The 25,218-nt window shown below is 36.4% G+C and overlaps 1 non-coding gene across 1 annotated transcript; it reads left to right on the top strand.

Moving 5' to 3' along the window:
- The first annotated feature begins 6,273 nt into the window (after positions 1-6,273).
- Positions 6,274-6,380, top strand: LOC139895033 (small nucleolar RNA R71). Its single transcript, XR_011775505.1, has one exon. It is a non-coding gene; the product is annotated as a small nucleolar RNA R71 (small nucleolar RNA).
- Positions 6,381-25,218: the final 18,838 nt, after the last annotated feature.

Below are 25,218 nucleotides of genomic sequence, written 5' to 3'. Positions count from 1 at the left end.
CATTACATTGATAGTCCAATGGAAGTTGAAGATGAAGTTAATCACAATTTCGACACCACAGCTAACTAAGTGTGGGGAGAATCAAGTCTTTAAAGGATAATATGTATTTCTGTTAGAGTTAGATTTTCTGTTTTCGTGTTGTTTCCGAGAATGGAACCCGAATGGTCTTTCCCTAGTAGACCCTAAAGAACTAGTCTTCTCCCCCCATTCTGAATTTTTATTTTTTTTAGGTTTTACGAGATGAAGACTTCCTGTGAACTAAACCATGGTCTAATGCTACACGCTTTGATCACTAAACGTAATAATGACACCCTTCCAAGTGAATTGGTATCATTAATCAGAGGTAAATTGGACGGAGTAAGAAAAGAATCCAGGAACGAAAATAATAAGTTACATTTTGGTAAAGAAAAATCAAAATCCGCAGCGAAAAGAAGAGTACGACACCTTGAAAGATGTCACAAATGCGGAAAATGGTCACACGAAGGAAAATGTTCGATGAATCAGACATATTCCAATACCGAATTCGTTACTTTATGCAGAGATGGACCGTTCATATGTTTCGAAGAAAAAACGTTGAATGCTCGAGGTTACGCCTATGTAGCTATGGAAAACCAATTAGTCCGACTATCTTATGAGTGGGCTAAAACAGGTCACTGAGAATTCTATCTCACAGATAAGTATGTACAGTTTTTATTTTTATTTTATTACTTTTAACCTTTTAATAATAAATGCTAAATCGTTCGCTATAAAGTATTAAATTGGTACTCAATAAAATTAGGTTTTGCGACCAAAATTATTGATATCATACAAAAATTTATTACATCACTGCGAAATTTACCGTTTATTCTTAAGGTATAAATATCTTTAATCAATCAACCCAAAATATTTCAAAAATTCGTCAGGAGTAAAACTAGGTAATATAGCCGAAATTACTTTACCGAAAAGAGAGGAGTATATTTTTGATAATATTTGATTGATTAAAGTGGGATAAAAGACCAAAAAGATTTTTAATTTTAATTTTACTTTGTTTTTAGAATTAATATATAAATATTAAATTGATATTTTAAACTTTTTAAAATCAACATATTTAAGTTTGTAAATATATGAAAAATTTATGTTTTCAATATAAGTTTGTATGTATAAAAACAAAATTACAATATAAATTTGGTGTAAATTTGTAATTTTAATAATATGAATTTTTAATTTTATGCATTTTAAATTTAAGTTGGGTGTGAATTTAAAAACAAAAATGTACTTTATTTCGTTAAGTTAAAAATATGATTTTTAAAATTCGTCGTGAGTTGAAAACTAGGTCATTGAACCGAAAATGCTTTACCCGAGGGCGGGATGAGAAATTTTATTATTATTATTTTTAATCTTATTGATCTAAAGTATGCCAAAAACATTTTAAAAAAAATAAACAAACGTCAATATGTTTGGAAACTTTGGTAAAATTTAATCATTTTTCTACGCTAATGACCCTCAATAATTTAAATTGTACTGATTTCTTGCAAATGAGGGCATTGCAAGATCTTAAGTGTGGGAAGGGGTTAAATTCTTTCGGATTTTTAAAATTTTTAGACTTATACACTTGGTTACCATTAGAAATACTAGTAACTCAGTAGTTGTATTAGAATCTAGTGCTCTCTAATAATAAAGAACAGTCCTAGTCTTATATACTGACTACCCAATTCTAGTAAAAATTTTCAATTAAATGAATTCAAAATCATGTTTATACATATTTATGAACGATAAAACTAGGTGTTAACACCGAAATTATTGTTACCTTGGAAAGGACATAAATTGAGAAACAATCCAAAATGTTAGAATTCATTTAAGAATGGAATAGAGGAGAATAAAAAGGCAAAGAAAGAAAAATAAAAGCCAAGTGTGGAAAAATTTACCAAGTTATTTAGAACATATGTCACATATTTTTGTACAAATAATTAAAGATACTTTTGTTTTGGACTAAACTAATCAGTTTTACCCGATTTATAAGAATACCTTTGAAAGAATAGATGGATCTACACTATGAATCAATTCCATAATTAAAAGGAAGTAAAGTCTTCCGAAAAAGAAATGCGCTTCTTGATTTAGGTCAGGAAGTTGTCGTCCAGACCAGCTGTAGGTTGACGAAAAATCTAGAAAAGTCATCACTAAAATCAGCAGAAAATCCACGGACCTCAGCATCAAACAGGGTCGCCAAGTGGTCAGACTTATCCTAACCATGAGAGGATCTATCTCGTAAAATGGGGAGGACGCCGTGCAAATTAGCTTGATAAGACTAATGAATCAGATGCCCAGAAAGGATAATCTCCTTAAAAGATCAAAAATCAGCTTTTAAGCCTGATATTACTCAATCCTAGAGATTGACTTTAAAGATTGAGAATTACAAACTCATGGAATTCGATGATATCTAAACTCGAGCTTGAACGAGAAAATATTTTGATCAAATTACAAACCGATTTGTTTTCTGAAAACCTATTTTTAATGCGTTCATTACCGTTGAATGTAAAATCCTAAGAATTCACCTGGAATTCATTAGGTCACCTGAACCAAATCGGGTGTCAACCGTAAGAACGGTGGTTGCATAGCATGGTCAAAGACAGGACCTTGTGCCAGACCGAAAAACTATAGGGTGAGCTTTACTATTGCTCATACAAAGGATAGTAATTGCATCCGACACGTTATAGACCATAATTAAAAGCATGTCAGGGGACATTGCCTCAACAGTTGCTTGTTCAACGCTTTCCTTTACAACCGGACGGTAGTTTACCGAAAGGTAATCTACGGAGCAAGTATTCTGGACGTGTTGCTTTCCTAATACAAGGTTAGCAAGTGGGTGACACAAAACCGCAAGTTTTGAGCTAAAATTTTCAAATCTGAAACCCACTAAACCTACAAAAACAATTTCGCAAACACCGGTGAAGGGTTATTCCGGAAAACTTATCTATGGTAAAAGCTAGATTTAATTTTCAAAAAGATCAAATGTTTTCATAAAAGATCCAATTTCCTTAAGGGATCTAAATTTTATAGTCATGTGGGACTGTAAATCACATCGTTACTACCATTGTTTATACCGCCGTACAAAAATCACTGATGTACAAAGTTTGAAGAATAAAGAAGTGATTCTAGTATTTTTATTTCAAGACTATATTGCTTGAGGACAAGCAACGCTCAAGTGTGGGAATATTTGATAATGCTAAAAACGAACATATATTTAATAGCATTATCCCTCAAGAAAGACAAGCTTTTAGTTGCAACTGTTCTATTTACAAGTGATATTCGTTTAAATAATAAAAGGTGAAGACAAAAGACAGATTCGACGAATTGAAGACGCAAACGATCAAAAAGCTCAAAAGTACAAAATACAATCAAAGTGGTTCCAATTATTGATGAGAAACGTCTCGAAATTACAAGAGTACAAGACGCGAAACGCAAAATACAAGATATTAAATTGTACGCAAGGACGTTCAAAAATCCGGAACCGGGACCAAAGTCAACTCTCAACGCTCGACGCAACGGACTAAAAATTACAAGTCAACAATGCACATAAATATAATATAATATATAAATAATTCTTAAAATTATATATATATATTATATTTATATTTTAAAAACCGTCGGCAAAGCTAGGATCCAAAGAGTGAGCTGGAATCCACAGATCTGCACTCGCGGTACTTTTATGAAGGAAACCACCGCACTCGCGGAACTCTACAGTACAACGTGGGCCTATAAAAGCCATCGAATTCTGCACGAATTTTACACATCTTTCTTCTTCTCAATCATACGTAAAAAAAATATATATATATATATATATATATATATTAATTATAATTTTAATTTAAATTTTAATTCTAATAATAAGGGTATGTTAGCGAATGTTGTAAGGGTGTAAGTCGAAATTCTGTTCGTGTAACGCTACGCTATTTTTAATCACTGTAAGTTATGGTTAATGTTATTTTTAATTTAATGACTCGTAGCTAAGTTATTATTATGCTTATTTAAGCTGAAGTAATCATGATGTTGGACTAAAATATTAAAATTGGGCAATTGGGCTTTGTACCATAATTGGGGTTTGGACAAAAGAACGACACTTGTAAAAATTAGACTATGGGCTATTAATGGGCTTTATATTTATTTAATTAAATGATAGTTTGTTAATTTAATATAAAGATTTACAATTAGACATACCTATAAATAACCATATACACTCGATCGGACACGATAGGCGGGATATTTATATGTACGAATAATCGTTCATTTAACCGGACACGGGAATGGATTAATAGTCTATGGAATTATTAAAACAGGGGTGAATTATGTACAAGGACACTTGGCATAATTGTTAACAAAGTATTAAAACCTTGGGTTACATGCAGTCGATATCCTGGTGTAATTATTAAACAAAGTATTAAAACCTTGTTACAGTTTAAATCCCCAATTAGTTGGAATATTTGACTTCGGATATAAGGATAATTTGACGAGGACACTCGCACTTTATATTTATGACTGACGGACTGTTATGGACAAAAACTAGACGGACATATTGAATAATCCAGGACAAAGGACAATTAATCCATGGTAATAAACTAAAATCAACACGTCAAACATCATGATTACAGAAGTTTAAATAAGCATAATTCCTTTATTTCATATTTAATTGCACTTTTAATTATCGCACTTTTATTTATTGTCATTTTATTTAATTGAACTTTTAATTATCGTTCTCTTTAATTATCGCAATTTTATTTTATCGCACTTTTATTTATCGCAATTTCATTATCGTTATTTGCTTTACGCTTTAAATTAAGTTATATTTATTTTTAATATTTTACATTAGGTTTTAATTGCGACTAAAGTTTTAAAATCGACAAACCGGTCATTAAACGGTAAAAACCCCCTTTTATAATAATAATTGCAATATATATATTTATTTACAAATATAATTTTAAAAATATAGCGTTAAACTTGGCGAGTTCCCTGTGGACGAACCGGACTTACTAAAATCTACACTACTGTACGATTAGGTACACTGCCTATAAGTGTTATAGCAAGGTTTAGGTATATCCACTCTATAAATAAATAAATAACTTGTGTAAAATTGTATCGTATTTAAAAGTATTTTGTTGTAAAAAAATAATAGTATTTTATACCCCTTCACTTTAACATCATTCACTCAGTGGAATTTTGTTAGAGTCTGATATCCTCTCCTTTGTAGATAGAAGCCTTCGGATGTATCTCTTCTGGTTGGGAACTTTGGACATAGTGTCCGAGAATCTTCCATCTAGTTTGAAGGAAACAAGCTTGGATGGTTCTTCTTGTAGCCTTCCAGGATAAGGTATGCGAACTGGAGTTTCAGGGGTCAGCTTCTGAGTATATGTTGATTTGTTCTTGAGCCTAGTTGACCTTCTCCGTGGTTCTTCCTCTGGGATTACGGAATCCATTTGCTTTACTTCTTCTATGTGGGGATTCTGGATTGTATTACTTGGCAATCTTCCCTTCGGTCGGGTTTCAAGGCGTTGTGATAACTGTCCGAGCTGCGTTTCCAAACTTTTGAGCAGAGCCAAATGATTTCTCATTAGTATCTCTGTCTGATCTTGTCTGGTTGCAGTTCTCTAATTTAACTGTTGTTGTCCTTGGATGAACTGAGTAAACTGATCATCAGCTCCGAGAGTGGGGTTAGCTGCTTTTGTAATCTGGGTGGTAGGGGAATTTTCCTCAACTGGGGGACCAGTGAGTGGAAGTGGTTGATCGTAGGTCAATTGAGATTGTTGGGCTGGATAAGGTGGATAGCGATAGCAGAAAGGTTGATTGCTTCGCTGAAATTGATTAACCCTTGGTGGTTGATTGAATTCGGGATTTGGTGGACGAGCTGGGTATTAAACGTAACAGACTGAACCGTCAGGGTTTTTGTACTCAACTTGATAGTCTTCAGTGGGTTACGGGTTGGTACAATTAACACAAGCTTGAGCTTGGTTAACCTGCTGCGGTTGCGTCTTCAATTCTCCGAGTTGTTTGGCAAGAGATTCCATCTTATCTATGAGGGATTTGATGGCCTCCGTTTGATTGTTAAGTGCAGAGAGTGGGGCAGATGATGAAGTTGTTTCACCACTGTTCCAATCATGATGATGCATCGTCATGTTCTCAAGCAATTCCCATGCTTCATCTACGGTTTGGTTCATCAGATTCCCTTGATCTGCTGCATCGATCGTCGTCCTATGATTTACCGTAAGACCATTGTAGAAGGTACAGATTTGGGCTGACCGTTCTAACTGGTGATTAGGGCACTTCTTCAGCAGGGTTTTGAAACGCTCCCATGCAGTGTAAAGAGATTCATCATAACTTTGTTTGAAGTTAATGATGTCATTCTTCAGTTTGGTTTGTTTAGAAGGAGGGAAATATTTGGTTAGGAATTTAGTCGCCACCTCTGTCCATGACGTGATGGAATCTTTTTCCAGTCCTTCAAACCAAGTTTGAGCATGATGAGTGAGAGAATAGGGGAATAAGTATAGCCGGACTATATCTTGTCCTATCCCTGGCTTTTTGTAGGAGTTTGAAAGAGATATGAATTTATCAAGGTGAGAATTAGGATCGTCATTCGGTAATCCATGAAACTGATAGCTATTCTGAATGAGCTGGATGATGTGATGTTTTAACTCGAACGAGTGTCCTTGAATCTCTGGAAATCTGATTGGTCCTCCTCGACCTTCAATCGAGGGTTTCGTGTTTTCTGCTAAAGTAACGCGTAACGCCATTTGGTTTCTGATTCATGCTTCCTTGCGTGCTTTAGAGATTATTGCGTCTGGATCAGGTACGAATAACAACGGCCCTGGTCTAGATCGGGTTTGGGTCATACACTAGGTATGCCTTTTTGTTTTTAATTTTTGCAAATAAGCTAAATTATAATAAGCTAAACTAAACTAATCTAATTCTAAGGTAATCTAATTTAATCTAAGGTAATCTAAGGTGGTCTAATCTAAGGTAAACTAGAGTAATCTAAAGTAATCTAATCTAATTAACTAACTATCCTATGATGGAATATGTTTTTGGTTCTGGCTACTGATTCCCTGGTATTTCGGTAACAAAGTTCCGCACAAACTATTCAACAAACCAAGTGGCCAGGCCGACTACGGAGAGGCAGGATCCTTTTGGTCCCAATATAATTGGCGACTATTCGGAAAATCCAATAACCAAGTCCGTGTATAATTGTCTTTCTTATACACCACTAAATGCTTGCGAATAAGTTTGATTGAAAATAGTATTGCCTGATACCAGTTCCCTGGTAGCGGCGCCAAAAACTAGTAGATCTCTTGATATGGCCGAAACTGACGGTTTTTATTTGCGCGGTGTCGTTAGGCCGCAGCTCACCAGGATCAGCCACTCGTGGGAGAGGGTACTGTGTTAAATTTATATTTAGCGGGGCCTAAATCTTACGACTCCTTATAAGTAAGGGAAATATGACCTAGAGTCGTATTTTTGAGATATCAGTAACATCGAACCTATATTGTAACCTAAGATAGTTAGGGAGTAGTGAATATTTATTTTGGGATTTTCTAATTTAAGATAGATAAAGTAAATGCGATAAACTTAGTAATTTAGATAAGGTTAAAGTAAGTGCATACTATGACTTCATCAGTTATTCTACCGAGATTATGGAATGCTGGCTCATGAATAGGCAGAGGCCTTGTATTCATTACATTGGTCCTAAACGCCCCTGTCATAAGACATGTCACTGGGTACTGCATTAGGCTTGAAGATTCTGAATAGACATCAATGTACCTTACCCCCGACGCCCGTGCAGTCTGACTACGGGCATACACGTTCAGACGGCTCATCCAATTGAGCGACTCGGTTGGGTGACGTATTAACATTCCAAAATGGTCTAAACTTTCTTAAGCATAATAGAATACATGGCTTACCATATCCGAGAGACGTGATGTGTTTCAATGCTTTCGTTAATGATTGGTAAAAGATAGTTAGTCCCTTAAAAAGAGTTCAACCATAAAGAACACCATGGCCAAGTCAAGTCTGACTTCCATGAACAAGTTCGGTTATCCTAACGGTCCAATCCTTTATGTGTCTAAACAAACAGTTCCTTAATTAACTAAGAATCCCTCAAGCGGGGTGCAATGCTTGAGACTGCGTTATGGTGCAGTGTACTGGTCAACACTAACCGTGTTCCATGGCCTTACTTAGCAAAGGTACAGCTTACAACAACCGTTGTGCTTCAGCGTGCACGTACGAAGTTTATATGCTTGGTGACTACACCAGCATGGTCTAGGACCGACAATGTACTAGGGGCCTAGTCAGATGTTTCACTACGAAAGAGTCCTCAGTCAGAATCTAAATCTCGATAGACTTACTACAACCGGTGTGCCTCGGTCGATCTTACGTTGTATCCGATAGACTTCTCTTACCAAGGGGTGACACAGATAGTGTACTCTGAATCGGGGTTCGCGACTTCCCAATAACAGAGCCTATAACTACGTTCTATTAGTTGGAAAAGTGATTGAGTTTAAAGCATAATCAGAAAGCATTTCAATAGCATACACAAACCATAATATTATTTCGGCATTATAACTGCTTACATCATATCATACACTAAAGATAACTACTTGCTAATCATGGCAATAATATCATAAAACATTATATAAGATAAAGGATAGAAGTACCAGTAGATTAAACGAGTTTCGAATACAAAAGTGGCAACTTCAAGACTCCAGAACGCTCCTAATACAATCTTCAGTGTTCGCCTCCGGGTACTTAATTTAACGCTCGGAGGTGAGAAGGCCTTGAAAGTATGACTAATATTGTACAAGAGAGAAAAAGAAGTGAATTGAAGTGTGTGTTGGAATGAATGACAAAGACCCTTTAAATAGACATGGAATTTGCCAGCATACGCCTGGCAGGGCGTATGGCAGGGCGTATGGCAGCCCGTTTTTGGCAGGCCGTATGCAAGGCAGGCCGTATGGTGGCTCGTATGGTGGCACGTATATGGCAGGCCGTTTCCATACTGGCAGGCCATATGGCAGGCCGTATGGCAGGCCGTATGGCTTGCTGGTCAGCCTTGATTCCCTAGATCGTAACTTGATTTCTTGTCTTTCAACGTTTTCGCTCTAGAATCTTCGTTTTAGCTCCGATTCTCTTGATTCTTTTTGCACCGCCTTCGTAATTACTTGTTCTTCAATTCTAACCGACGAAGTGGGTATTTTTAAAACAAAGTTCGAATCTTTCTTATTTTTGGGCTTTAATACCGGGGTGAAAACGTGACTTTTTAGCCAATATCAGCCTCCTTAAGGCAACTTTTAGCATGCATCAAGTTCAGCATAGCCAGCTGAACGTCAAAGCGCCATGCTGTCACGGGCGAGAGATGCCTAAAGTAGTTGGGAAGCTTGATGTCTTCCAAGTAGTCGAACTGAGAGGCCGCCGTAGCCTCGGGAATAGACAACTGATCATTCATGCCATAAAACTGCAGGAGAGCTTCTACAAATAAGAAGGCAACTGGTTAGTAACAAGAAAGGCAGCGCAATGTCCCAGCACTTGAAAAAAGGAAAAATTACCTTTTCCCTTTTTAGCGCGCTTGCGCTTACTCCCACCTTTAGTTGGGGGCTCACTTGCCTTGCCCCCTTCAACATCTGTCTGATGAGAGTCTTCATCCGCATGACACTTGCGCTGACTAGCGCTACCAGACCCACTGGATCCTGAGCCTGCCTATCAAGGTCCATGTCCTGATCACCCTAATTTTCCACGTCGGGCGTCTCAGTATGAACGTCCTCGATGTCGCGCGAAGCAAGAAGTCTGTCTAGACGCATCTCTGCAAATAAAACATGCTAAGTTAGACACAAGTGATGAAGAGAAAGCAAGTACAAAAATAACGCCCATCTGCCACCTACCATTATCATCGGCGTCTAAGATAACTGGCAGGGCAGGCGGATAGGGACACATATTAGCAACCCGTAAAATATCAGAGCTATATTGACGGATAGGGAGTTCACGGTTGTAAAAATGATCAAGTCTCTGCTGCTCCTCTGGGGAAAGGGAGGCCTAATGTTTAACTGGGCATTGGTAGCATCAGTATGCCACGCGCAGATATTTCTATACGCGAGCGGGATAAATGAATCATTGATAAAGAAGAATGAGTTCTTCCACTTCTTGCGCACCCCAGCTTTCAGGCGCTGAACAAATTTAATCCTGTCGTTGAAAGAATACCAGCTCTGTTGATTCTTACGATATGAAAATACATTCTTAAACAAGTTCAGCGAAGGAGGAAATTGGTAGTGCTGGCAAATCATCTCGAAGAGAATAATGCGACATGCGCTATAAGGATGCAGCTGTCCGATGCCAACATTGAAGTGACTAAGAACTTGCATGAAGAAAGAAGTGGGAGGATAGCGTACATTCCCATCCACCATAACCTTCCTATATACGGTAACCTTACCATCGATAATATCGCTAGCACGCTGATCAGCCAGGGGCGCTACAGGATTTAAATCAGCCAAAAGTGGTACCACTCCACCAACTGCGCGACTTTGCGCCGCGTCATAACAGATTTGATAACCTCACAATTCGGAGGCTCAGAAGTAGAGGAAGAAGATGCCATCTATTAACAAATAAATCAAAGAATCATAAGAAGAAAGACTAAATAGGTGCTAACCTGAAAAAGCAAAAAGATGAGGTCGAAGTAGTAAGCTGATAAGATTTGCACGAGGATGAAGAGCACAGATGAAGTAAAAAATTGAGAAAGATGATTATGAGGTATTTATAGGAGAGTGAAAACATGGAAGAGGCCCTAGGGGAAGTTAAAAATGGGCGGTTAAAACATGAAGGGCAGCGATTGAGCCACGTGTCAAAAGATGGAAAGGGAAGAGTACGAGGCAATCAAAGGCAGCGAAATCGGAGGAATGGCAACTGTAGCATCTGACAAAACGTCGCGTCGGTTTTTCTGCATTTAATGCAACAGGACAAAAAAATTTTAAATATAAAAATAGAAGAAGTGAAGGCGCACAGTAAAGAATAGCTGAGTGCAGTTACGAGCCAAGTTCAACACCATGCGCTGTACTCGCGCACACCATCGAATGATAATACGAGTCGAATTCAACGTCGTGCGTCGTACTTACGCATACCATTGAGTGACGGTTGCAAGTTGAGTTCAACACCATGCGTCGTACTTACGCATACCGTTGAGTGGCAGTTACGAGCTGAGTTCAACGCCATGCGCTGTACCTGCGCATACCATTGAACTTGGGGGACTTAATGATACGCATACATGACTAGATCGTGTAGCGCATCAAACAGCATCGCCACAAGGACTTACGAGGGCGCGCGTTAAAGAATAGAGCGCTACGCTCATAGCGGGGTGCCAGTTCTATTGGCACGCATGAGCAGCGCCCATATGCCGGGCGATGTTGTAGCTGGCAGAGTCTACCTAGCAGACAAGGTCCGGGCTGACAAGAACACTTTTTACTTTTGTCGGATCAGCTCGCCTGAAGACGTACTATTTGCAGGCCACGAACCTTTTAACCTTATTACGTGGCGATAGAAGAAAAGAAAGGTTATCCTATAAATACAAGACTTCATCCACGGAACAAGGGATCCTGGAATTCACTTTCACACACATATATTCTGAGAACAGCAGCGCATAGCGCAATTATACCCGCGCTACCGGACTCATAGCCTTATACTAGACATTCTTGATATATAGGTAACGTTCCATGAACATAAATCCTACCACCTAGTGCGAGCCATCAATGACCGGACTACCCGCCGATGGTGGGTCTACGTTTAACCACCCCTGTCGAGATCCTCATCTCGCAAGGGGTTATTCACGGTACTCCGAACTGGAGAGTTAAACTCAATTGAACCTTAAATCCCCCCTTATTGATGTCAAGCATGGACCGAACCCGACCAGATTATTCTATGCTTGATAACATATATAGCCTAGATTGATGCTATTTGTCATGATTTGAAGCCTTAAACTTCAAAATTTTTAGAAATCTAGGGTTTTTGTTCTTGAGAAATTTGGGACTTTTTGATATAAACAGGTTATGGCCGATTTTTGTTATGAATTATTGCTAAATTAAGTAGTGTAACATGTTTAGAGTGCTAAATGATCCAAACTTTGATCCTAAACATGATTTTTGAGCATCAAAGTGGACTTTTTAAGTCTAAAATTCATGAACTTGATTAATTTGATATGAATGCCATTTGAAACTTGTTTAGTAGCTAATAATGATTATTTTGACATGTTATTTGAGTTGAATGCTTATAAACATTGTATACATTTTCATATATGCTTATTGAAAAAGTGTAGAAGTGTTAAATTATGAAAATGTGTATAGGTTTAATATGGAATTACCATGTCGTTATAATTGTTTTATTTAGTTGTTTTGCTAACACTAATGCATATTTGGATGCACAAAATTTTGTGTTTAATGTGTTTTGCAGAGAAATTCAGATACTGATGGTGGTGGTTCGTCTTCTAGACAAGCTGGTCAAGAGCCACTGCTAGAGCCATAACAGGAACCACAACAACAACATCACTATGATCAACACCTACCATATCATGAGCTGGAACCACTATTCGTAGCCAATTATCGTCAATTTCAACTTCACAAAAGGATTACGCACCTACTTATCAATGAACAACAAATTCACCCCAACCTAAGATTCGATCGTTGTTGGACAGAGTACCCGAAATTTCAAAAGAACATGCCCATCCTCTACCACAAAAATATTGAGGTGCCACGGGTAATCGATTGGGAGCCTTTGGAAACAGTTGACCTAGCCAACTCGGTTAGAGGTTTACTAGTTCAAAGGTATGGTAACTCTATATTTAACGACTGGATCCGCCTATTTACCACGCATAGAACTGTATATAGAGAATGGTGTGTTGAATTGCTTAGCACTATAGAGTTAAATAATCAGGTTACTATGTTAGAAGATAAAGAGTTTTATTAGATTTTTGTTAGGAGGTAGGATGTACAGGATGTCCATGTTGGACATGGCTAGAGCTTTACTTATCTACACGCCCGCTGAGATTATTACACCTGATTGTAATAGTTTAATTTTTGAATGTAAAAGAGTAGATAGGAATTTTGACAGTAACGCCATATGGAGGCGTATGTCAAAATTTAATGAGTTTAAGCGGGGAGGAAAACACTCCTACCTAGATATTGATAGAGCCGAACTTCGGGTAATACATAGATTTTTAGCAAACTCAATTACACAACGAGTTAGAAACAAGGAGAAAATGACCCTAAACGATTTATTCTACCTTAAGTGTATTCGAGACCCGAGGGGCTTTGTTAACATTCCTTATTGCGTTGGTCACTATTTGTCTAAAGTTGTTGAGGGTATGCAAGAAGGAAGCATTATAGGGGGAGGAATTTTTGTTACTCTCATTGGAGAGTATTTAGGTGTAGATAAATACCAAGGGGGTCCGATGCTCGAGATTGGGGGACAAGCTGAGAGTATAGGTTTGCAGGTTTATCATGGGGCACAGGTACTGTTAAGAAGACATAATAGGGAAGTAACATATCAGGGTCCCCGTCCACAAGTGGAAAGAGGGTCGGACGAGGAGATGGAGGAAGCAGATGACGTTAGAGATGTCATTAGGGATAGTTATACCGATGTCTATCAGCGTATAGAAGAGTTGGAAATGAATAACGAGGCTCGGCATCGTCAGTATGAGCAGTGGAGAGCCGCGGATGAGTACGAGCAATCAAGGTGATGCCAACACGATAGATGGCAAGTTCATCAGCACCAGATCATGAGCCATCTATCATATCAGGTACCACAAAACTACATTTCGTCTCAACCTGCATACTATCCACCACATCAGCCTGACATGCAACCGCCCTATAACGTATATGACCCCAACCAAGCCTATCAGAACACCTACAACGAGCAATGGAACCCGAACGATAACATGAACTGGAATCCATATCCAGATTGATAGTGTTCCATTAGTGATTTCTTATCTTTTTATCTATTTATGTTTAAACATTTAATATTTTGATATTTTTATGTAATTTTTAACATTTTTATTATTTTGTTACTAATATTTCATATTTATAATTTGAAAGTGGGATATTAAGTCCCATTTTAAATTACAGTGCATGTTTATATTTGTATTGTATGTATATTCTCAATGGTACAAAACAGGGTAAAACAGCGAACTTTCAAAGACTGACATTAAGTTCAGCAAAAGCTACTAATTTTGACGATAAGATGCAAAATATATGTGAAATAACAACTGCGGGAATGAACAAATGATGTGCACCATTTATCATTCAAACAAAGAACAATATATTTGGAAACTTTGGTAAATCTTAATCATCTTTTTACACTAATCGCCCTCATGAATTTAAATTTTTACTGATTTCTTGCAAATGAGGGCATTGTAAGATCTTAAGTGTGGGAAGGGATTAAATTCATTCGGATTTTAAACATTTGACTTATACACTTGGTTTAATAGCCACCGTTAAATTTTACTAGTAAAGCAGTAGTTGTATTAGAATCTAGTGCTCTCTGATAATAAAGAACAGCCCTAGTCTTATATACTGACTACCCACTTCTAGTAAAATTTTTAAAAAATTTTCAAATAAATGAATTCAGAATCTTGTTTATACATATTTATGAACAATAAAACTAGGTATTAACACCGAAATTATTGTTACCTCGGAAAGGACATAAATTGAGAAACAACCCAAAACGCTTGAATTCATTTAAAATGGAATAAAAGAGAATAAAAAGGCAAAGAAAGAAATATAAAAGCCAAGTGTGGGAAAAATTTACCAAGTTATTTAAATCACATATCACATATTTTTGTACAAATAATTGAAGGTACTTTTGTTTTGGACGATTTTAATCAGTTTTACCCGATTTCTTATAATATATTTGAAAGAAATGTGCCACTTGATTTAAAAGGAAGTAAAGTCTTCCAAAAAAGACATGCACTTCTTGATTTAGGTTAGGAAGTTGTCGTCCAGACCAGCTGTAAGTTGACGAAAAATCTAGAAAAGTCATCTCTAAAATCAGCAGAAAATCCACGGACCTCAGCATCAAATGTAGTGACCCGAACTTTTCCATGTTTATATATATTAAATGAAATTGTTAATTACATGATTAAGTATTTTCAACATGTTAAGCAATCAAACTTGTTAAGACTTGATTAATTGAAATAGGTTTTATATAGACAATTGACCACCCAAGTTGACCGGTGATTCACGAACGTTAAAACTTGTAAAAACTATATGATGACATATATATGATTATATATATAGTTAACATGATATTATGATAAGTAAGTATCTCATTAGGTATTTTAACAATGAGTTATATACATAAAATTGAGAGTATTGAATTAAGAAACTCGAAACGATATATATAACGATTATCGTTATAACAACGTCTTACTAAATACATCTGAATCATATTAAGATATTGATACACTATGTTTAATCATGATAAATGATAAGTAAACATGTCATTAAGTGTATTAACAATGAACTACATATGTAAAAACAAGACTACTAACTTAATGATTTCGAAACGAGACATATATGTAACGATTATCGTTGTAACAACATTTAACTGTATATATATCATACTAAGATATATTAATATTTCATAATATCATGATAATGTAATAATTTAACATCTCTTTAGATATAATAAACAATGGGTTAAAAACATTTAACAAGATCGTTAACCTAAAGGTTTCAAAACAACATTTACATGTAACGACTAACGATGACTTAACGACTCAGTTAAAATGTATATACATGTAGTGTTTTAATATGTATTCTTACACTTTTGAAAGACTTCAAGACACTTATCAAAATACTTCTACTTGACAAAAATGCTTACAATTACATCCTCGGTCAGTTTCATCAACAATTCTACTCGTATGCAACCGTATTCGTACTCGTACAATACACAGCTTTTAGATGTATGTACTATTGGTATATACACTCCAATGATAAACTATTAGCAGCCCATGTGAGTCACCTAACAGATGTGGGAACCATCATTTGGCAACTAGCATGAAATATCTCATAAAATTACAAAAATATTAGTAATCATTCATGACTTATTTACATGTAAACAAAATTACACATCCTTTATATCTAATCCATATACCAACGACCAAAAACACCTATAAACACTTTCATTCTTCAATTTTATTCATCTAATTGATCTCTCTCAAGTTCTATCTTCAAGTTCTAAGTGTTCTTCATAAATTCTATAAGTTCTAGTTTTATAAAATCAAGAATACTTCCAAGTTTGCTAGCTTACTTCCAATCTTGTAAAGTGATCATCCAACCTCAAGAAATCTTTCTTATTTACAGTAAGATATCTTTATAATACAAGGTAATACTCATATTCAAACTTTGATTCAATTTCTATAACTATAACAATCTTATTTCGAGTGGAAATCTTACTTGAACTTGTTTTCGTGTCATGATTCTGCTTCAAGAACTTTCAAGAAATCCAAGGATCCTTTGAAGCTAGATCTATTTTTCTCATTTCCAGTAGATTTATCCACAAAACCTGAGGTAGTAATGATATTCATAACATCATTCGATTCATATATATAAAACTACCTTATTCGAAGGTTTAAACTTGAAATCACTAGAACATAGTTTAGTTAATTCTAAACTTGTTCGCAAACAAAAGTTAATCCTTCTAACTTGACTTTTAAAATCAACTAAACACATGTTCTATATCTATATGATATGCTAACTTAATGATTTAAAACCTGGAAACACGAAAAACACCGTAAAACCGGACATACGTCGTCGTAGTAACACCGCGGGCTGTTTTGGGTTTGATAATTAAAAACTATGATAAACTTTGATTTAAATATTGTTCTTCTGGTAAAATTATTTTTATTATGAACATGAAACTATATCCAAAAATCATGGTTAAACTCAAAGTGGAAGTATGTTTTTCAAAATGGTCATCAAGATGTCGTTCTTTCGACTCAAATGACTACCTCTTACAAAAATGACTTGTAACTTATATTTCCGACGATAAACCTAAACTTTTTCTGTTTAGATTCATAAAGTAGAGTTCAATATGAAACCATAACAATTTGATTCACTCAAAACGGATTTAAAACGAAGAAGTTATGGGTAAAACAAAATTGGATATTTTTTGATTGTTGTAGCTACGGGAAATATTGTAACAATTCTATACAAATCATATCCTAGCTAACTTATATTGTATTATACATGTATTCTAATATATTATGTAATCTTGGGATACCATAGACACGTATGCAAATGTTTTGACATATCATATCGACCCATGTATATATATTATTTGGAACAACCATAGACACTCTATATGCAGTAATGTTGGAATTAGCTATACAGGGTTGAGGTTGATTCCAAAAATATATATACTTTGAGTTGTGATCTAGCCTGAGATGTGTATACACTGGGTCGTGGATTGGGTCAAGATAATATATATCAATTTATTTTCTGTACATCTAACTATGGACAACTAGTTGTAGGTTACTAACGAGGACAGCTGACTTAATAAACTTAAAACATTAAAACGTATTAAAAATGTTGTAAATATATTTTGAACATACTTTGATATATATGTACATATTTGTTATAGATTCGTGAATCGACCAGTGGCCAAGTCTTACTTCCCGACGTGGTAAAAATCTGTGAAAGTGAGTTATAGTCCCACTTTTAAAATCTAATATTTTGGGATGAGAATACATGCAGTTTTATAAATGTTTTACGAAATAGACACACGTAAATGAAACTACATTATATGGGTGAATGATCGAAGCCGAATATGCCCCTTTTGCTTGGTAGCCTAAGAATTAGTAAACCGATCTACTAATTGACGCGAATCCTAAAGATAGATCTATTGGGCCTAACGAACCCCATCCAAAGTACCGGATGCTTTAGTACTTTGAATTTGTTTTTATCATGTCCGAAATATTTCCCGGAATGATAGGGGATATTCTTATATGCATCTTGTTAATGTCGGTTACCAGGTGTTCACCATATGAATGATTTTTATCTCTATGTATGGGATGTATATTGAAATATGAAATCTTGTGGTCTATTATTATGATTTGATAATATATAGGTTAAACCTATAACTCACCAACATTTTTGTTGACGTTTTAAGCATGTTTATTCTCAGGTGATTATTAAGAGCTTCCGCTGTTGCATACTAAAATAAGGACAAGATTTGAAGTCCATGCTTGTATGATATTATGTAAAAACTGCATTCAAGAAACTTATTTTTGATGTAATATATTCTTATTGTAAACCATTATGTAATGGTCGTGTGTAAACGGTATATTTTAGATTATCATTACTTGATAATCTACGTAATGCTTTTTAAACCTTTATCGATAAAATAAAGGTTATGGTTGTTTTAAAAATGAATGCAGTCTTTGAAAAACGTCTCATATAGATGTCAAAACCTCGCAACGAAATCAATTAATATGGAACGTTTATAATCAATATGAACGGGACATTTCAGTTGGTATCCGAGCGTTGGTCTTAGAGAACCAGAAATTTGCATTAGTGTATCTTATCGAGTTTATTAGGATACATTAGTGAGTCTGGACTTCGACCGTGTTTTCTTTAAAAACGATTACTTAACACTTTTGTTGGAAACTATATATTATTAACATGTAAATATTATGTGATATATTAACCTCTTAATGTGTTTGATATTGTGTGATAGATGTCTACCACTAGTACAAATCCCATCGATTCACCTAATAATAATGAAGAGTCGAATATATTTTGGGAAGATTCACAAATTCCCGAAGAAGAATCGGAAGAGGAGGAACCGAAAGAGGAGGAACCGGAAGAAGAGGAACCGGAAGAAGAGGAACCGGAAGAGGAGGAACTGGAAGAAGAAGAGGTTCCGGAGGAAGAAATATTGATACCTACAGTAATTCGATTAAATAAAAGAAAATCCTCAACCAACGGACCAAAGTTAATAATGGTCAATGGTGTTTCCGCCGAGGAAGCAAAATATTGGGAAGATTACCAATTTTCCGATGAATCGGATCCCGATGAGGATTCCGATGATGTTATAGAAATTACCTCGACCCAATTTACTAAAGCGAAAGAAAATAATAAGGGAAAAGGTATAAAAATAGAGAAACTCGATTCCAACCCCGATGAACTTTATATGTATGGGCAACATCCGTATTTCCTAAAATGTAACAATGACCCAGGAACCTCTAAACCACCAGGTTTTTCTAAACCATTGTGGAAAACGACGACTCGTATTAGAGGAACACCATATATTCCTAGAAAATTAGGAAAATGAACCAAGTCCGAAGAAGATGAAACCAGTGATTCAGATTAGAGGGTTGTAATCATGTTGTATATTATATGTATTGTAGTATGCTTGTACTTTTATGTTCTATGTAAAAATTGCTTGTATTGTGTGTTAATTATCTTTTACGAATCTAATCCTTGTCTATTTTACAGTATAAAAACAAAATGGATGTTAAGGGTAGACAACCGAATATTTTAGAAGATCTACCAGAGGATATGATTAAGGAAATCTTGTCTAGAGTCGGTCAGAATTCATCAGCACAATTATTTATGGCAAAATTAACTTGTCAAACATTTGAAAGACTTTCCAGAAATGCCTTAGTTTATAAAAGGCTTTCCTTTGATAGGTGGGGTATATCACATTGGGGAGACCGTAAGTTACGCCGTGTTTTCTTTAAAGCGTTAAATGCGGGGAACCCAAATGCAATTTTACGCTACGAGTTAAGAACCTATTTTGACTCAACATATCCTAACATAGGATTTCGTGAATTAGAAAGAGCTTTTAACATGCAACATAAAGAAGCATGTTATACTTACGGGTTAGTGATGTTCGCTTCTTACCAAAGTGAGAAAAAAAACATCGGATTGCAACTTTTAAATAGAACCTTCCCACAAGTGACGAATTCAGTAGTTGGGGTGAGAAACAAGGTTTTTAGATTATTACGGGGCTGTTGGACATTACGAAACCCTCGTCATTTTAACGACATTACAACATGCTGCCTAGCCAATGGTCATAACGGTTATTTTCCACAAGATCAAGGATGGGAAGTCATCTTAGTAAAACCAGAATGCATGACTTGTTTCTGGACTTATGAATTACGTGTCTTTATTTCTTTTGCTGAACAACTTGCGTATTAACTAGATTTATCTTCAAAACTGTCCTGTATCAAAGTGTACTATATTTCATGTTATATGTAATATAGCGAAGTTGTAAGTTTGAAGAATATTTGTATGTGATATATTATTATAATCAGTTTTTCATATGGAATTGTAGTAGTTGAATTGTATATTAGCTACTAAGTATGAACTTAACGGGTAGGTAGTACCCGAATTTAAACTTATAAAACACTAATATGAAGAAAAAGCTTTTATAAATGAGTTCATATTATGCTATGAAATACTATTGACTACTCTTAATATTATGTATGATTAACTCGATTCAGGTGGCTATTTTGAAGGAAATGGCACCGACTACTCGACACACCATGAATATGAGCGAAGAGGAATTTCGTACCTTTCTTGCTGCAAACATAGCTGCAGTACAGGCTGCGCTACATACCAACAATAACTCTAAATCTAGCAATGCAGCTAACGGCGCAAGAAATCATGTAGGATGCTCCTACAAAGAATTCACTGCCGGCAAACCTTTGGAATTTGATGGAACCGAAGGACCAATTGGATTGAAACGGTGGACCGAGAAAGTCGAAATGGTGTTTGCCATAAGTAAGTGTACTGAAGAGGACAAAGTTAAGTACGCTACGCATACCTTCACATGTACTGCGTTAACGTGGTGGAACACCTATCTTGAACATGTAGGACAAAATGCTGCTTACGCACTACCGTGGTCGGCATTCAAGCAATTAATGAACGAGCAGTACCGTCCTAGAAACGAAGTCAATAAACTCAAGGCAGAACTTAGAGAGTTACGAACACAAGGGTTCAACGTTACCACATATGAACGACGATTCACAGAGTTGTGCCTATTGTGTCCGGGAGCATTCGAAGATGAAGAAGAGAAGATCGACGCATTTGTAAAAGGGTTACCAGTAAGGATTCAAGAAGATGTGAGTTCACATGAGCCCGCTTCTATACAGAAGGCAAGTCGAATGGCTCATAAACTCATAAATCGGATTGAGAGAAGAATTAAAGAGTAGGTGGCCGAAGAAGCCAACACGAAATAACTCAAGAGGAAGTGGGAGGAAAATGGTGACAAGAGTCACCAGTATAAAAAAACAACAATTTCAACCACAATCGCAACAACTATCCCAACAACCGCAACAATAATCGCAACAATAACCGCAATCCTAACAATAACTACAACAAACATCCCAACAACAACAACAACTACAACAACCGTTTCAACAATAATAACAATCCCAACAACAACCTCAATAATAACAACGGCAACAAAAACCAAAAACAGCCATGTCATAGGTGTGAAGAAAATCATCAGGGGTTTTGCACGACATTTTGCAACATGTGTAAAAGAAATGGTCATAGCGCGACAAAGTGTGAGGTCTACGGACCAAAGTTTAACAGAACTAAAGGAACAAATAATGTCGGAACAAGTAATGCCGAAATGAATAGTGTCGGAGCAAGTAATACCAACGCTGTTTGTTATAAATGTGGAAAACCGGGCCACATTATTAGAAATTGCCCGAATCAGGGGAATACTAATGGGCAGGGCCGTGGAAGAGTTTTCAATATTAAAGCGGCAGAAGCACAGGAAGACCCGGAGCTTGTTACGGGTACGTTTCTTATTGACGATAAATCTGCTTATGTTTTATTTGATTCGGGTGCGGATAGAAGCTATATGAGTAGAGAATTTTGTGCTAAATTAAGTTGCCCATTGATGCCTTTGGATAGTAAATTTTTACTCGAATTAGTAAACGGTAAATTAATTTCAGCAGATAATATATGTCGGGAGAGAGAAATTAAACTGGGGGATGAAACGTTTAAAATTGATTTAATACCAGTCGAGTTAGAGAGTTTTGATGTAATAATTGGCATGGACTGGTTGAAAAATGTGAGAGCAGAGGTCGTTTGTTACAAAAATGCGATTCGCATTATGCGTGAAAAAGAAAAACCTTTAATGGTGTACGGAGAAAAGAACAACGCGAAGTTAAATCTTATTAGTAGTTTGAAGGCGCAAAAACTAATAAGAAAAGGTTGTTACGTCATTCTAGCACACATCGAGGAAGTTAAACCTGAAGAAAAGAACATCAGTGATGTTCCCGTCGCAAAAGAATTTCCCGATGTATTTCCGAAAGAATTACCGGGATTACTCCCACATCGATCCGTTGAATTTCAAATAGACCTTGTACCAGGAGCTGCACAAATAGCTCGTGCTCCATACAGACTCGCACCCAGCGAAATGAAATAATTACAAAGTCAGTTACAGGAACTTTTAGAGCGTGGTTTCATTCGACCAAGCACATCACCATGGGGAGCTCCTGTTTTGTTTGTCAAGAAGAAAGATGGTACATTCAGGTTGTGTATCGACTACCGAAAGTTGAACAAACTTACCATCAAGAACCGCTACCCACTACCGAGAATCAACGACTTATTTGATCAATTACAAGGCTCGTCTGTTTATTCGAAGATCAATTTACGTTCTGGATATCACCAAATGCGGGTGAAAGAGGATGACATTCCGAAGACTGCTTTTAGGACACATTACGGTCATTACGAGTTTATGGTTATGCCATTTGGATTGACTAATGCACCAGCTGTGTTCATGGACCTCATGAACCGAGTGTGTGGGCCATATCTTGATAAGTTTGTCATTGTTTTCATCGATGACATACTTATTTACTCGAAGAATGATCAAGAGCACGAAGAACATTTGAGAAAAGTGCTAGAGTTGCTGAGAAAAGAAAAAATGTACGCTAAGTTTTTTCAAAGTGTGCATTTTGGTTGGAAGAAGTTCAATTCCTCGGTCATATAGTGAACAAAGAAGGTATTCAGGTGTATCCAGCAAAGATTGAAATCGTTGAAAAGTGGAAAACCCCGAAAACTCCCAAACACATACGCCAGTTTTTAGGACTAGCTGGTTACTATAGGAGGTTCATCCAAGACTTTTCCAGAATAGCAAAACCCTTGACTGCATTAACGCATAAAGGGAGAAAATTTGAATGGAAGGATGAACAAGAAAAAGCGTTTCAATTGTTGAAGAAAAAGTTAACTACGGCACCTATATTGTCATTACCTGAAGGGAATGATGATTTTGTGATATATTGTGACGCCTCAAAGCAAGGTCTCGGTTGTGTATTAATGCAACGAACGAAAGTAATTGCTTATGCGTCTAGACAATTGAAGATTCACGAGCAGAATTATACGACGCATGATTTGGAATTAGGCGCGGTTGTTTTTGCATTAAAGACTTGGAGGCACTACTAATATGGGGTCAAAAGTATTATATATACCGACCACAAAAGTCTTCAACACATATTTAATCAGAAACAACTGAACATGAGGCAGCGCAGATGGATTGAATTATTGAATGATTACGACTTTGAGATTCGTTATCACCCGGGGAAGGCAAATATGGTAGCCGACGCCTTGAGCAGAAAGGACAGAGAACCCATTCGAGTAAAAGCTATGAATATAATGATTCACACTAACCTTACTACTCAAATAAAGGAGGCGCAATAAGGAGTTTTAAAAGAGGGAAATTTAAAGGATGAAATACCCAAAGGATCGGAGAAGCATCTTAATATTCGGGAAGACGGAACCCGGTATAGGGCTGAAAGAATTTGGGTACCAAAATTTGGAGATATGAGAGAAATGGTACTTAGAGAAGCTCATAAAACCAGATACTCAATACATCCTGGAATGAGGAAGATGTACAAGGATCTCAAGAAATATTTTTGGTGGCCGGATATGAAAGTCGATGTTGCTAAATACGTAGGAGAATGTTTGTCGTGTTCTAAGGTCAAAGCAGAGCATCAGAAACCATCAGGTCCACTTCAACAACCCGAAATCCCGGAATGGAAATGGGAAAACATTACCATGGATTTCATCACTAAATTTCCAAGGACTGCAAGTAGTTTTGATACTATTTGGGTAATAGTTGATCGTCTCACCAAATCAGCACACTTCCTACCAATAAGAGAAGATGACAAGATGGAGAAGTTAGCACGACTGTATTTGAAAGAAGTCATCTCCAGACATGGAATACCAATCTCTATTATCTCTGATAGGGATGGCAGATTTATTTCAAGATTCTGGCAGACATTACAACAAGCATTAGGAACTCGTCTAGACATGAGTACTGCCTATCATCTACAAACTGATGGGCAGAGTGAAAGGATGATACAAATGCTTGAAGACATGCTACGAGCATGTGTTATTGATTTCGGAAACAGTTGGGATCGACATCTACCGTTAGCAGAATTTTCCTACAACAACAGCTACCATTCAAGCATTGAGATGGTGCCGTTTGAAGCACTTTATGGTAGAAAGTGCAGGTCTCCGATTTGTTGGAGTGAAGTGGGGGATAGAAAAATTACGGGTCCAGAGATAACACAAGAAACTACCGAGAAGATCATCCAAATTCAACGACGGTTGAAAACCGCCCAAAGTCGACAAAAGAGCTACGCTGACATTAAAAGAAAAGATATAGAATTCAAAATTGGAGAGATGGTCATGCTTAAAGTTGCACCTTGAAAAGGTGTTGTTCGATTTGGTAAACGAAGGAAATTAAATCCAAGGTATATTGGACCATTCAAGATTATTGATCGTGTCGGACCAGTAGCTTACCGACTTGAGTTACCTCAACAACTCGCTGCTGTACATAACACTTTCCACATCTCGAATTTGAAGGAATGTTTTGCTAAAGAAGATCTCACTATTCCGTTAAACGAAATCCAAATCAACGAAAAACTTTAATTCATCGAAGAACCCGTCGAAATAATGGATCGTGAGGTTAAAAGACTTAAGCAAAAAAAGATACCAATTGTTAAGGTTCGATGGAATGCTCGTAGAGGAGCCGAGATCACCTGGGAATGAGAAGATCAGATAAAGAAGAAATACCCGCACTTATTTCCAGAAGATACGTCAACACCTCCAACTGCTTAAAATTTTGGGACGAAATTTATTTAACGGGTAGGTACTGTAGTGACCCGAACTTTTCCATGTTTATATATATTAAATGAAATTG

The sequence above is a fragment of the Rutidosis leptorrhynchoides genome, chromosome 2 (assembly GCF_046630445.1).
Source record: "Rutidosis leptorrhynchoides isolate AG116_Rl617_1_P2 chromosome 2, CSIRO_AGI_Rlap_v1, whole genome shotgun sequence".
Lineage (NCBI taxonomy): Eukaryota > Viridiplantae > Streptophyta > Magnoliopsida > Asterales > Asteraceae > Rutidosis > Rutidosis leptorrhynchoides.
Note: the sequence above shows the minus strand (reverse complement) of the source record. Positions and strands in the feature narration are given on the sequence as shown.